Genomic DNA, 16,914 nt, shown 5'->3' with positions numbered 1-16,914 from the left:
TTTTGTTATAAAATTGGTAAAACTTTTGCCGAAACGTTTCAATTGATGAAACAAGTTTATGACGATGATTGCCTATCCCGTAGCAGAGTGCACGAGTGGTTTCAACGCTTTCAAAGTGGTAGTGAGGACATAAATGACGATCAACATGTGGGCCAATCAAATTCCGTGATCACCGGAAATTCCATCGAAATCAGCTGAAATCATCATTGAAATTCATGGAAATGGAATTGAACATCTCTAAGACATCGATTTATCGCATTTTGACCGTACATTTGGGCTTACGAAAGGTGTGCGCACGGTTTGTTCGGCGCAAATTAGATGACGACCAAAAATTGCTCAGAATCCAACATTCGATTTGACGTTGTGACCGATTATTTGACCAAAATCACATTTTAACCTTTAACCACTCCCCGTATTCACCTGATATGGCATCGTGCGACTTCTTCCTTTTCGGAAAAATGCATTTGCCCATGAAAGGAAAGCGTTATGCAGACGTAGAGGCCATTCAAACGGCTCGCATCAGTATACTGGCGGCCATACCGGCCAACGAGCTAAAACACTCGCTCGACATGCTTTTGGACCGTGCAATTGAAGCAGAAGGAGACTATTTTGAATAAAATAAATTGATTTTGCCGAAAAAACCATTTGTTCTGTTTTTTTTAAAGTCCTGTTTACTTTGGAACCCACCTTTTAAATAACGAAATGAATATATGTATCTTCGTGGAAAGCGTTCGAATTAAAGTACGGCATAGACTGCATTGCGTCGTCTGTTAGAGAAATTAAGAAAACCACTTTAAACAAGTGCGGAAAAAACCTGAGAATGAGACATTATCTGCATATGCCGATATTTTCCAAGTTTCCCACACAATCGGAGGAGGAGGATTGCACGATATATACATTGAAGATATTAATGAGCTTTTCGAAAACTTTATTATTTCAGACCAGGAGATTTTGTTAAATTTTAACGAAAACGATGGTAATGATAGCGAAGAGAATGAGGAAAGGGAGAACATTCCAGCGCTGCTGGTCTTACTGCAGCATTGATCCAAAATGGGTTAAAAATGGCGACGGAATTAGAAAATCATATCCTCAACTTGGACCCAAACAGAGAACGGTCTGCATGATTTCTGCGCCAATTAAATGAAGCGGATAAATGCTAGCGTGAGCTATATGAAGAAGTTAAAGCAAAGAAGACATAGATATTAATGGCGGATTTTTTTTAAATCATAAACGTGAACTTTGAAATTTATTATTTTCATTCCCAGAATATTTTTGTTTGTTCTTTTAAAAGTAATACATATATGTGGGATTCATTTTAAAACAAAAACCACCGTGTTCTTAATTTATTCAATTTGGTTTATTCTTTCTTTAGTTTATTCGCACTTTAATTTCACTCGGCGGCGTGACTGCTTACACAACGTTTTCTTTTAACTTATTCTTGTCGACCACACTTGACGACTGATACTTGAACAATGAATCTTAATTTCAAATACAGAATGTGTGATCCATATATACCGTTACAATGATGGCTGCTGATGGACACTTCGTTAATAAACAGCTGAGTTACAGTGTTGCCATCTGAACGACATTTTATTCGTTCAGTGACAACACTGCCACCTGTCTTATATTATTTCCTCCTACAATCGGCCGTCCTGACCTATTATTCGATCTCGAATAATTAAGTCCACCTTTTCATGTTTTCTGCCACTGTAGTGGTATTCTTTGGTCCTTCCGTATTTCCTACTTTGTCAACCTCGTATCGGTCATGGTTTAGTTTGGCGACTACCCTGTACGGTCCTAAATACTTCGGTCATAATTTCGTAGCCACCCCAAACTGAGTTTTCTTAATAGCTACCAAATCTAATATGTTGTATTCACGGCTTTCTTTCCTTTTTTGATTAAATGTCTTACAGTTCTCTTTTTGTATTTTCTCTATATTTTCATGAGCACTCTTTCTTAATGAATCACGTTCTAAATTCAATTCCTCTATTTCGAGATCTTTTAAAATTTCATGTAAGTCTGGATAATCTACTACTCGCATGTTTAGTCCTGTAAGAATTCTAAAAGGTGACATTTTCGTACTGCGCGGTACAGTGTTATTTAAAATCTGTTGTACTTTTGCGACGTGGTTGCACCACTGGGTTGGGTTACTTTGACATTTCCTAGACAGCATTGGAACAACGGTTCTGTGAATGCGTTTTACGTTTTACCTGTCCGTTGCCTCGCGGAACACCGGTTGCAATCAACAGGTGTTGTATGCCCTCCTTTGTGCAGTATTCGTTAAACGCTTTTGACGTAAAAGCCGCTCCTCTGTCCGTTATAATCCGTTTCGGGTTGCCGAAAACTGAGGATTGTTTCTCTAATTTATTGATTACCTCTTCCACCCCGGTTGATTTCGTTGGGTACAACCAAACGAATGTCGAAAATGCGTCTATTATGACTAAAATATGATTATACTTTTTCCGTGTTTCGGTTAATGGACCCACATGGTCAATATGGTAAGTACCTAATGGTTCACAAGTTTTGTCGATTGGTGTCAACAAGCCCTCTTTCTTTCCCCTTTTTGCGTCTATTACTATGCACTCTACACACGAAGTTACTACATTTTGTACTTTTTTGCTCAAGTTTGGTATATTATAATTTCTCTCTACCAGCTCCTGTGTTCTTTTTGCTGCAAAATGACCCTGGCTATGTGCTAACTTTATAATTTCTTCTTTCATACTGGATGATACCACCAACAATTCTTTTACAGAGTCGTTGTAAAGTAAGTAATTTCTTAAAAAAAAGTTTTCGTATGATTCTACTTCCACAATTTTCCGCACTGCTCTTATCCAATCATCCTGCATTTGCGCCTCTTTTATCCTAAACTTTAACGAGTCTTCTCCTAATAAGCAGTATGCGCGACTAAGAGCATCTACGTGTCTCATGCGAGTTTCTGACCTATGTTCAGCCACATAATTATATTCTTGTAGGTACATTGCCCACGTCATGATTCTGTCTGGTACGTCTTGTTTCTTGACTGTCATAGCGAAAGCGTTACAATAGCTAACTATTTTAAACTGAATATCTCTTAAGTATATACGCCATTTCTGTAATGCTTTTATAGCTGTCAGAACCTCATGTTCAAAATCACTATATTTTTCTTCCGCCCTTGTTGTTTTACGACTCATATATTCGATGGGATGTAACAGATTGTCTTCTGAATCTCTTTGTAGTAAGACTGCGCCGTAACCAAATTTTGACGCATCAGCATGCACCTCTGCACGTGGATTGAAAAGTTTCAATGCGGGCGCATTTACTAACGCACGCTTCAGCTCTTGAATGGCTTAGAGTTATTCTTCCCTCAACCCAAACTTTTCGTCCTGACGAAGCATATCTGTTAGCGGTTTCGCATTAACTGCATAATTTTGGATGAAACGCCTGAAATATGAAGTTAACCGTAAGAATCGTGGTAATTCTTTCTTACTAGTTGGTACTGGCACTGCCTGCCTTAGTCTTCTCTTCTGAAGGCAAAATTGCCCCATTCTCCACAATGAACCCCAAAAAATTAATCTTTCTCCTTAGAATTTGGCATTTCTCCCATCTAATATGCAAACCGTTTTCACTTGCATGCCTTAATACCTTTTCCAACTTCTCTCAACTTTCGATATCATCCTTGGCCGGAATGACGATATCGTCCATGTATATTATGACTGTTCCATCCGCAAGCATGTTCTGGAATACTGCTCGTATGTATCGACAAAATACCACCGGCTAATTATTAATACCAAATGGCACGAAACAAAACTCATATTGGCCGTTCTGAGTTACAAAAGACGTGTATTTTCGAGACCCTGGTTCTATTGGCACATGATATAATCCGTTCTTCAAGTCCAATGTGGTGAAGACTCTTGTACCCTGTAATTTGTCTAATGCTTCGTCCACCACTGTCATTGGGAAATTGTCCCTAATTATTTTTTCGTTTATCTTGCGATAATCACAACAAAACCGTTTTGCTCCGTTTTTCTTTGTAACTTACACAACTGGGGACGCGTATTCCGACACACTATCCTGAATAATACCCTCTTTAAGCATACGCGCTACCTCCTCATCAATACATCTTTGATCCGCCTGCAACACTCCACGTGGCCGCTGAAATATCGGTTTCTCATCCTTTAATAACAATTTCATCTGTACTGGCGTTTTACTCGACTTCCTAGGATAATAACTATTAACCCAACTGCTAACTACTTTAGCCTCGTCTATCGGTAGATGCGATAGATCCACTTTATCTGACTCCTCAGACATTGCCGTTTCAATTGAACACAATACCCTAAACTCTTTGCTTAACCCATTGTTATCCATGACTTCCGACCTCGTTTCTAATACCGGTTCGGTAATGTCCTTTTGTTCCTTGAAAACTTCAACTTGACTATTCCCATAGTCTCTTACCTCACGGTGAGTTGACACAAACCCTTCAATATCACCATTTGCACCCCGGTGATCTGACACAAACACTTCAGCATCCCTGCATGCACCCTGGTGGGCTGACCCAAACTCTTCAGCTCCACCACACGCACCCCCAGAGATCTCCCCGATCCCTGTGTACTTCGCTGCCTCCTCAGCAGTCCTCACAAGTTTCCTGAACTCAACACTACCTTCTCTAAAAACTAACTCAACACCGTGAAGTACATTATTTCCTATTATGGCTGCATTCGGAATATCATTTTCCCTAACCACGTGAAATGTTACATTTAATGACAACTCTTCTATTGAAATATCGGCTGTAAAGCTGCCTAATGTCGTAAGCACGCCTTTACCTACACCGAACAGTTTTTGTTTTTCTCCAATTAGCTTTATATCTCCTAACATCACTAAGGTATCGTACCTCATGATACAAACGATACATCCTGTATCCCCTAGTGTACTGAAGGTAAAACCATTGATAGTTGATCATTCCACCTTTTTTGGTAGACGTTTCTACTTTGTTATCAATTGTATTTACCTGTTTACTTTTTATCGCCTTATCCCTTTGTTCTTTACTTCTTCTTCTTCTTAATTGGCGTAGACACCGCTTACGCGATTATAGCCGAGTTAACAACAGCGCGCCAGTCGTTTCTTCTTTTCGCAACTTGGCGCCAATTGGATATTCCAAGCGAAGTCAGGTCCTTCTCCACTTGGTCCTTCCAACGGAGTGGAGGCCTTCCTCTTCCTCTGCTTCCCCCGGCGGGTACTGCGTCGAATACTTTCAGAGCTGGAGTGTTTTCATCCATCCGGACAACATGACCTAGCCAGCGTAGCCGCTGTCTTTTAATTCGCTGAACTATGTCAATGTCGTCGTATATCTCGTACAGCTTATCGTTCCATCGAAGGCGATATTCGCCGTGGCCAATGCGAAAAGGACCATAAATCTTTCGCAGAATTTTTCTCTCGAAAACTCGTAACGTCGACTCATCGGTTGTTGTCATCGCCCAAGCCTCTGCACCATACAGCAGGACGAGAATTATGAGCGACTTATAGAGTTCTTTACACTGATGAGAATAATGCCCCTTCTGTTTGCACTTAAAGCAAACGATATTACTTGACCTAGCCTCCGGACAGGCTCTTGCTATATGACCTTCCTTGTCACATTTAAAACACGTATTTTTCAACGATTCTTTACTCTCTGTAGCGAACCGTTCCAAGCATCCTTTGCCTACTGTAGTTTGTACACTTCTAACTTTCTCGTATATGCGAGTTTGTTCTTTTAATTCGCTCACCGTTTTGGCTTGATATAACACACTCTTATTTGCCTTAACATCTGGTATGCCATCCACGAAATGCTCTACTACGCTTCTTTCATCTAAGGAGATTTGCTGCCCCAATTCTAAAATAGCATAAAAGTATTCATGAAAACTTTCTTTTGGCTGTTTACGCCGGTTTCTTAATATTTGATGCACTTCAGACGCACATAATTTTTCACAAAACTCATCGATAAGAGAACGCTTTAAGCTAGCCCAATATCTTACTCCTACTAATCCACGTACAAATAATTTCGCTGTTCCCTTAAGTAGTTGTTTAGCGTATACAATATAAATTATTCCAACCGACCGTGTTATCCATATCATCAAATTCCTCAACCCAGTGACGAACATCGCAAGTATCATCACCAAAAAAATCTGAAACACTGTCTTTAATGTCACGCAACGAAAATGACACCCTTTGCGAATTCGATGGGGCAGCATTTACATCCACGTACAACGAATTTTCCGATTCGTCGTCGCACCCCCCTTCATCTTGTTCATCACAAAAAACTAAATGTTGTAGCAAACGCAGTTGCAACTCCTTTTTCCTACCCGTAACGCACAACCCTAATTCTCTTAGTTTTTCTTTTAACGTCTCTACCGTCATTGCCCTAATGGTTTCAGCGTCCATCTTACAAATTTATTTTTTCTCTTAACTCTTATAAAAATTCAAATTACGGATACGCTTTTACAAATTTAATTACATATGTTTCTTAGAAGCAAATATACATTTCGTTTTTGCTTACAAACTAAGAGCTACGCATTCTACTACATTACATCGCAACTGAGTGCAAATAAAACACTCTTCTACTCAACTAACTACAAAATCATTATAACTTATCTTAACTCCCGTTTCTCTGCTGCCGTTGTTCAGCTTTCTTCGTGCGCCGCCTACTGCTACGATGCTTTGCTGTCTGCTCCTGCTGCGTTGTTCTGCTGCTAGCTGTTGTGTTGTTCTGCTGCTAGCTGTTGCGTTGTTCTGCTACTTAGGCTTTGCTTTGCGCGTCTTATGCGCCCATCTACGGTTTTTCACCGTTAGGAAAATTTCTAGATAGAACTGTGCTGACTACCAGTTAGCGCGCCAGTACAGCCCCTCACAATTGTCAATTCACAAAAAAAGATTGTTTATTTCAAAAAAAAGTTTACAGTTTTAGTTTTAATTATTGATGTAACCGCACAACACTTTACGGACACTATCCCCGACGAGCCCCCAAATATGGGATTCATTTTAAAACAAAAACCACCGTGTTCTTAATTTATTCAATTTGGTTTATTCTTTCTTTAGTTTATTCGCACTTTAATTTCACGCGGCGACGTGACACAACGTTTTCTTTTACTTATTCTTGTCGACCACACTTAACGACTAATACTTGAACAATGAAAGTGTAAACACATAGACGGCGACAGACTGCAAACTACATCTGTCCAATATTAAAATACACACGTTCTTAAGGGCAGTGTTATTTTGACCACAACGAAATTGTGTACATACAAAATGGACAACTGCGTTGTTTTGTGTACATGCCGGCCATTGTGTTGTTGTTGCTTCTCAAAATGTACATGTAGTAAGATGAACAACGACGTTTTCAGTTCACTGTCGTGCTGCTGCAGTCTGTCGCAGTCATTGTGTTTACACTTTGAATCTTAATTTCGAATACAGAAAGCATGATCCATATGGACCGTTACAATGATGGCTGCTGATGGACACTTCGTCAATAAACAGCTGAGTTACAGTGTTGCCATCTGAACGACATTTTATTCGTTCAGTGACAACACTGCCACCTGTCCTATATTATTTCCTCCTACATATATAATACCATGAAAATGTACAGTGTTTTAATTGTGTAAATTCTGACTGTACGAATAGATAGATTTACATGTAAAATGAGATATTTTTTATACCTTTTCCATTTTTTTTACGGATTTCTTTTTTATTGATCTTAATTCACTGTCCCATTTAAACGTGTAAAAAAGAGATCAAGTTTATGTATGGAATATTGGGTTGTTCGTTCAGTAATTTCGTTTGATGGCAGCAGAATTTTTCGCAGCCCACTTCACATTTAATCGCTTTACCGTTTGTTCAAAACTGAACATGTTGCAAAATATTTAAAAATTTTTATATATTTTACGCATCTTACATAAGATAAAAAATATGTAATTCTAACTATTGTAATAAATTATACAGTCCACACATATTCCATAAGGCAGAGACAATTCAAAACGTACATAAATAAACACATTAATATAAATGCAGTTATGTGCAACACACATACATTTATATGAGACACGTATGCATTTATATGCAATACGCATGCACTCAAGAAATAAAATACAAACATATTTATTTAGGTATGGGCAATTGATTACAAATGCACATGTGCACTTAAGAACAACCCAAACCATACAGCATAAATAATATGATAACACACACATGTATTGCATTGTATAGTTAAAAACAACTCCCCCCCCCTGCCAACCACGGCTACCCGCTTGAGACAAATATTCCAATACAACTACACATTTTTTTTCTATACACTAACACCAACGCACATTTTCGGGTTATTTTTTGTTTACCTAAATGCGATGAAAGTTTCTTTCATCTCTTGATTTATTTGAATGAGTGCGAAGGAGAAAATATTATTGTCAATAGTGACAAAGGAAAATCCCAAAAAGGGTAATAAAAAAACGATTGAAAGACGCATGTCATTCGTGATCGTACTATCGTAAGCCTCCTGCTCGTACAACAAGAAGGTAAGTGAATGATTTTTTTTTAAATAATTTGCAAATAATTTCTTCATTTGTTTTTATAGCATTGGAATTAGCAGCTGCACCAATATCATCAGAAGCAGCAAAATTAAATTGTTAAATAAGTATGTGAGAAAAAGTGTGTGTTGTTTGAAATTGGATTGCGCAGTTCAACATAATACGCAAAAATAATTACATATGTACATAAGTATGTATTTTATGCGTTTAAGGCGGCCTTCACAATCCAATATAATATGTGAAATCAAATGTTTGCTTTATATTTTAAATAATCAGATAATATTATTCTTTTATTTCAGATATTATTATGATTTTTATTTAATTATTCTTTCTTTTCAGATTTTATCACTATTATTATTTAATTAATCTTGGCTTTCAGAGTAAATTCTATTTGTATTTAATACATTTTATTCTTTCAGATAATATTAATCTTTTTTTTCAGATATTATTATCATTTTATACAATTAATCTTTCTTCAATGTAATTATTATTTATTTTCAGGTATTAATAATCTTTATTTTATTTTCAGGTATTTGTCTTTTATAATATTTTTCCACTCTTTTATTTTCAGGTTTTAATAACCTTTATTTTATTTACAGGAATTTGTGTTTTATAATATTTTTCCACTCTTTTATTTTCAGGTTTTAATAACCTTTATTTTATTTACAGGAATTTGTGTTTTATAATATTTTTCCACTCTTTTATTTTCAGGTTTTAAAAATTCTTTTCTTTATTTAATCTTTTTTCAGATATTAAATATTTTTTAAATTAAATGTATTTTTATTTATATAAATTGTAATAAATTTTTTGTAAACATATAAAAAATAAAATAAAATAAAAATTTTGAAAATTAAAAGTTTAGTTTGAAATTTTAAGAAATTTTAAAGTAGGAATCAAAAAATGCTACCCTGCATCAGCTATTTAAAAAGAGAAAATGCAACCCTGCATCAGCCGTCGATTGGGGATATTAGAGCAGGACAGATATACTTTTTTATATGACACTGCTGAATGAGCGCAACAAAGATGTATGATCACATGTATACGTACGTGAGTGGGGAAAATTGTCGCTCGGCCTATGTTAAAGTACACATGATTACCCTATGGATTACCCACTGACTATCTGGTTTTTTACCCGCTCATGGTTGGCAGGGCCCATGTGGTGTGCAGTACATACCCATATATTTCATTAGATACGTAAGATTTCCAAAATAGTATAAGAAGCTTAAAAATACAAAAAAAGATTAGAGTGAAACATTTCTCAGCTCAAATAAGTCTTCATTTTTCCCTCACCAAAGGTATGAACTTAAAGATTCTTATTTGGGTTTAACAGTTTGATATTACAATTCAAACATCGTATTATCAAAAGATAAAAACGCTGTTCAAGCAATGCGATGTTGAAAATATGTGTTGACTGAACGTCAATGCCAAAGGATGGTCGATAGCTTTGGTTCCGGCAATTTCGATCTTAAGGATGTTCTACGTCCTGGAATTACTTTTGAATCCGGTGTGGATAAAATAAAGTCGTTGCGGGATCCAAATCATCACAACTTAAGGGATTGCCGAAAGATTAAATTTGATTAACGCGACCGTTCACAAGCACATGAAACATCAAGGATCAATTTCGATTTGCTTATCAAACCTCAAAGAAGTAATAAATTGTTAAAGTGCATTGTTATTGGTGAAGAGATGTGGGTTGTTTACAAGTATATAAAGCGTAAGAGATCCTGGTTTAAAAAGGTATACATCTTCTTACCTTTTTTAAAAGCCCACGACATTCGGTCAGCACGGCACTATTCCTCGAAATTTCTCCACGAATGTTTTCTGCAGTTACAAAAACCTGGTCTAAAAAGGATGAACCAACTCAAACCACTTCGAAAGCCGATAGTCACCAAAACAAGGTTTATTGTCTGTGTGGCGCGATTTCAAAGGGATCGTTTATTTTGTGCTTTTGTCCGATAATACCACGATTAATTCTGAAGAATTTTGTGATCAGCTGGACAAATTGAGTGATGCACTCAAACAAAAGATGCCAAAATTGATCAATAGAAAAGGAGTAGTGTTCCGCAAAGTTGATGCGAAGCTTTATACAAGTCTGATGTCTCTCCAAAAGCTTTTGAAGCTTGAATAAGCCTACCATATTCTCCATACTTAGTACCTTCGGACTAATACTTGTTCTGGTATCTGCAAAACAAAAATACCACTTGGACCAGTTTTGTCCCTGCAAGAATCAGCAATTTTATGAGAGTGAAATCAATCTCTTGCCTGAGAGTTGACAAAAGATATTAGATCAAAATGGAGAATATATAACTTCATAATATTAAAATACAATTATGTTTAAATTGCACTGACATTAGTAAACCCTTAATTTTGACTTTAAGTACTATTATTTAAGTACATTTCTTTCACGATGGGCTTTAGAGTTACAAAACTTCAATTATACGCTGGAGCATCGAGCGGGAAAACACATGCAGCATGTTGATGCTCTAAGTCGGTCCAGTAATATTCTAGTAGTAGAAACAAATACCTTTGAGGAAAATTTGATTATATGCCAAGGAAGAGACGAGAATTTAAAAAAGTGGAAAAAACTATTAGAAGAAAAAGAACATAGATTATTTGAGATGAGAAATGGGGTTTTGTATAGAAAAAAAATTGATGGCAGAGTTTTATTTTGTGTTCCACAAGATATGGAGGGTAATGTAATTTACAAATATCATGACGAGGTTGGCCATGTTGGAATAGATAAAGTAGTAGAATTAATATCGAAAAGCTATTGGTTCCCTAAGTTGAGAGAAAAGGTTGATAGACACATAAAAAATTGCTTGAAATGTATTGTATTCTCTTCCAAAAGTGGGGCGCAGGAGGGTTTTTTACACAGCATTCCAAAAGGAAGAATTCCTTTTGAAGTTGTTCACATTGACCACTTCGGTCCGATTGATAACTCATTAAAAACGAAACACATTTTTGTCGTCATTGATGCATTTACAAAGTTTGTCAGACTTTACCCTACCAAAACAACAAATACTAGAGAAGCGATTCAAGCGTTGCAAAGTTATTTCCGGATTTATAGTCGTCCTAAATGCATTGTGTCTGATAGAGGAAGTTGTTTTACATCTGGTGAATTTAAAGAATTTTTAGAACAAAACTCGGTTCAGCATATTAAGATCGCTACAGGTTCTCCACAGGCAAATGGTCAGGTAGAGCGGGTAAATAGGAGTTTGGGACCAATGATATCAAAAATGTTAAATACAGATAAACGATACAACTTGAATGCGGTAATAGAAAGTATAGAGCATGCTTTTAATAACACGATACATAGGACAACCGGGGAGCACCCGAGCGTAATGTTGTTCGGTGTAAATCAAAGAGGTGAAATTGTTGATTCGCTAAAAGAAAACTTAAGAGAACTTGAAAAGTCATGTGAAAATCGAACTTTACAGGATATTCGTGAGAAGGCAAGTGTAAAACAAGAACAGTTGCAACAGTATAATACAAACTTTGTTAATAAAAAAAGGCGAGCGCCAAGAAAATATGTAAAGGGAGATTATGTGGTTATAAAAAATTTCGATTCTCACATAGGGGTGTCTAAAAAACTGATTCCTAAATTTAAGGGACCGTATTGTATTGAAAAAGTTTTACGAAACGATCGTTACTTACTTAGAGATGTCGACGGTTTTCAACAGTCTCGAGTCCCATACCACGGGGTATGGGCAGTTGGAAATATAAAACCATGGTTCAAAGGACGTGAAGTCTACTCAGTCACTTGAGATCAGGTGATCTCATGGTCAGGACGGCCGAATTGTAGCAATGTAAATATGATTACTGTATTATGTTGTATCGTTACCTTATTTTGATGTTACTTGAATAAGCAATCCTGTTGTATTTTTGAATTTGTATTATGCTTTATTTTAATATTAATCGAATAAGCAACCCTGATGTAATTTTGAATTTGTATCATAACTTATTTTAATGTTATCCGAATAAGCAACCCTGATGTAATTTCGAATTTGTATCATAACTTATTTTAATGTTATCCGAATAAGCAACCCTGATGTAATTTTGAATTTGTATCATACCTTATTTTAATGTTACTCGAATAAGCAACCCTGATTTAATTTTTAAAAACTTGTAACTGGCGACATGAAAGGAGAAAAATAAAGCAGTTCAGTTCGGACGCAACCACGAAACGAATCGGTCTTCCTACATAAGGAAACTCTATCTGAAGATATGGCGTTTTCAACATTGGATTTCAAGCCAGCAGGAAAAAAAGGACGACCGGTTAATGTTTGCACCATTGATCAGGGTAAAAGTGTAAACACAATGGCTACGACAGACTGCAGCGGCACGACAGTGAACTGAAAACGTCGTTGTTCATCTTACTACATGTACATTTTGAGAAGCAACAACAACGCAATGGCCGGCATGTACACAAAACAACGCAGTTGTCCTGTACACAATTTCGTTGTGGCCATACTAATACCTTTCACTTCAATGAAATTTTAATATTTTGTTCAAAGTGATTTTATGCAAAAAATAAGTAAATAGGTAAATATTTTTGCTTTAAATTATCACTTGTTATTACAAATGATATAATAGAGCTATAATATAGCTATTTTATGCTTTTATTTGTAAAATAACATCAAGTTTGTTAGAGCTGTGAATAATTTTACATTTTACATATTAGTGGCATCACCACTCTACCTCCTCTTTCTATCTTCCATTCTACTGTCAACTCTACTGTCGTCGTACTGTCGTTGGCAAAAATAGGAGGATATTGAAGTTAGCGAGAACGACAACTGTCGGCCTGCAGTCGTGTAGTCGTGCAGCTGTCAAAATAACACTGCCCATAAGAACGTGTGTATTTTAATATTTGACAGATGTAGTTTGCAGTCTGTCGTAGCCATTGTGTTTACACTTTAAGCTGTACACAAGAGCTCGGCCTATTTCAAAAGAAAAAAGGAAAGATATGATGGACTTGCTGCCATACATCCCTCCAGTACACCACAATTATCTCGAGGGGCTTGTTACTAGTGAGACTGCTGAAGATGTTGGCCCACTTCAGGAAGAATCTCAAGAAAGTGACGAAGTGACTGTCAATAATGAAATAAATTTAAGATTTTTTGTTGATAATACATGAAAAATTAGATGAGAAAACGAAACAGATTTCAAACTATTTATAAGTTAAATGAAATCTTAAAACCATTTACAGCCCAAATGGTATAATTAATTTTCGGTACTCGATAAAACAAGAGTTAATGGACAAAAAGTTTCAAAAACATCAATTTAAGTTAAATAAGACCTTTCTCTGAAGTTTTATTGAAAAAAGTAGTCCAAAAGTTCAATATTGATTTTTATATACAACTTTTAGCAAACCTTTTAATATCTCGACAGAAGAAAAAGTGGAGTTATATCACTTGTGCTTTAGGGGGCTCATTTGTTTGCGGATTTCCAGCAAGATGGCCAGATGATCGCTAAGTGCATACAAGTCGCACACTTTCCAATTTGCAGATCGAACCAGCGTGCTACTGGCGAACGTAATATCTATTATCGATCGGCGTCCATTATTCACAAAAGTATTTCTACCGCCGGTATTGAGCAGCACGACGTCTAACAAAGAAAATGCTTTGAGCATAGCATTACCCCGGTTATTTGTAAAGCTACTACCCCTTTCAATTAGCCTACTATCACGTTTGGCCTGGTAGTGATGGCGTCTCGTACTAGTTCATCGAGAATTCTTTCGTAATCTCCTTGCAACACACTCGGGGGAATATAGCAGCTGCAGAAATATATTCAACATATTTTCGATCGCGTATAGTAAGATCTGCCCAGGAGCGGCTTATCTTAGAATGCGTTTCCCCCCAAGGCCCAAATGGCAGCTTTGTTTTCTTTGTCTGACATCAATATACCAATCTTTATATTTTTATACTGCTCACACCCTATCGCAACGTATATCTTTTCTTCGAAAATTGTTTGCTTCAGCAGCTCTTGAGCAGCTTCACAATGGTTTTGGTTGATTTGGATATCTCTCATATTGTCTTTTTACACGCCGCTTGATACAGAGGACACTTCCAATTTCCAATCTGATGGCCGGTCTCGTTTTTCCCGCAGCTTTTACATGCTTACACGACGGGCTTTTATCACATTCCTTTGCGACGTGCTCCTTTTCACCACACTTAGCACAACAATTGCTTTGGTCACTTGTACCTACCCTCACTTGTACCTACCCACGCCAGATGGCCATACTCCAGGCAGCTGAAACCCTTTCTTATGTTCGGCTTTTCCCTTACTTTGCAGACCACCCATCCAATCTTGATCTTATGCGCGTCAAGCAGCCCTTTTGCGGAATGGCTTATGACTGCATTTTCGCCGAAGGAGCTTAGTTCTTTAATTTGCGATCGTATTGCCGGCGCAGTGTCTTCTTTAGTGGTTATTTCGTTTAAGTCACGGATCTGCACTAATAACTCGTGGGTTAGGCCTCTTATCTGCGACTGGTTGCTGAGAGCCTTGCATTTCGCCTTTTTATATGCTCCTGTGTTCATCATTTGTGCGTTCTTCATTTCGAGTAGTATCTCGCCTTTTGTGTGAAGGGGTCAGCTTTGAAGCTAAGTTCAATAATGGTCGGCGTTCTCCTGGATAGTTCCATTTCTAGAATTCTGCTGGCTGCTGCTATTATTATTATTAAGTTGTTTTAAATCACTTTTCATTCTGTTTGTTTCTTCCAGCGTATTGTTTGTAAGGGAGCAGGATGAAATAGACAGGAACAGGTGTACTCTCGGAGACCGTGTCCCTACCCCAGCTCCCATACTGGTCAAACTACGAATAGACGCTGACCAGGAAGCTTCCCATTATGGGTACGACGCACCTGGACTTTGTTGTGGGGGACACATATATCTATGTGACGGTGTCGATTCGCCACAGCCACAGGACCTTCAGCGGATCTGCTAGTTTTTACACCGCATTTTCCACTCCTGCCGCTCATCGTCGGGGATTACTTATTCGTTTACACGTATTTCACAATTAACCTGCTACTACAGGCCGTTTGGCTATCCGCGACCTAAAAGCGATCTAAGCTTATGAGATCATATCGCTGTTAGTGGAGGAGCGTAAAGGAAGGCTAAACCGACTATCATTTTGCAAGCGTCGACCTTTAACCCCGTAACAAGGGATGCTATTCTAAAATATACTCGCTATTTTATCTATAAAACGTACATTACATAATAAAGTTTTAAATTTTCTTAAAACTGTAGAGTTGATCAAACCATCCCAATCAGGAATAAAACGGGTATGGACGGATGTTCTCCAGATCAAGAATACAGTTAGTAAAAGCCGCGGAAGTTTATAGTTTGACACTGATTTTTTTTTACAGTTTGTAACTCTTTTGTTATTGTTAAGGGGTTACATGGGTTGCCTCGGGAAGAACAGCTTTTTTTCAAGAATTTTTTTCTCATATACAAAATTAAATATTTTATTAGAATTTTTTGTTTGGAATAAAATATTTTAAACTCGGCCATTGCAACACAATTTGCGGTGACCGCTTGGAAAAAGATGCGCACGCTTTGGCAGGATACCTCCTTACAGGATCATTTAAAGTGAAAAAATTTGGAACTTGGACGTATGCACTCGTGGTTTTACAAAAATCACCACCCTCACTTTTGTGAGGTTTGTGTGAGTTGTGAGGTTTTCCGTCTCCTGAGGGGATTTCAAACGCACATATGCTAACAATCACCTGACAAATTTGTGATGTTTGAAAGCAAACCTCACAATGCAAAATCGGTTATCCTTGTTTTGACAATTTAAACACTTTTGGAGAAATTTGCAATTAGCTTATTTAAATAGAATGGAGCGAGTATTCCAAAAGCGTTATCTTTTATAAATATAAGTATTTGCAAATTACAATAAATATGTAACTTACGCCCGTTGTACATTTTACTTCCTTCTGAGTATGAATAAGAAGAAATATACATATTTATGTTTAAATAATTTGGACAAGATTTTATTTGTAAATATGTATGTATATATTATTAGATACAATAGCGAACAAAAAACTATTTTTGATTATATAATATGCTGTAATGCTGCAGCTGCTTCTGAGTTGTTCTTTAAAAATTTGAAATCCCAAAAATAACCTAATTATTATACTTATATGCACCGAATTTAATAAATTACATACTTTTCTTAGTTTTACATTTCTTTATTTTGCCTTGTTTGTTTTGTAAACTAGCTGATTCACAGCAAAGTGCTTTTCAAGTCAGGTGGTGAGTGTTTTGTGCTTTTTCCTTGTGAGGTTTGAGCAAGAATAAACTTACAAAATAAACCTCACAAATCAGTTGAGAGGTTTTCTCAGAATAGGCCTGTAAATTCACAGTCAGTCGGGAATAGTTATTGCATGCGG

The 16,914-nt window shown here is 36.9% G+C and overlaps 1 pseudogene; it reads left to right on the top strand.

The window, feature by feature from the left end:
• Positions 1–715: 715 nt before the first annotated feature.
• Positions 716–1,223, top strand: LOC120781531 (annotated as a pseudogene).
• The last annotated feature ends 15,691 nt before the right edge of the window (positions 1,224–16,914 follow it).

This window comes from Bactrocera tryoni, unplaced genomic scaffold (assembly GCF_016617805.1).
Source record: "Bactrocera tryoni isolate S06 unplaced genomic scaffold, CSIRO_BtryS06_freeze2 scaffold_7, whole genome shotgun sequence".
NCBI lineage: Eukaryota > Metazoa > Arthropoda > Insecta > Diptera > Tephritidae > Bactrocera > Bactrocera tryoni.
Note: the sequence above shows the minus strand (reverse complement) of the source record. Positions and strands in the feature narration are given on the sequence as shown.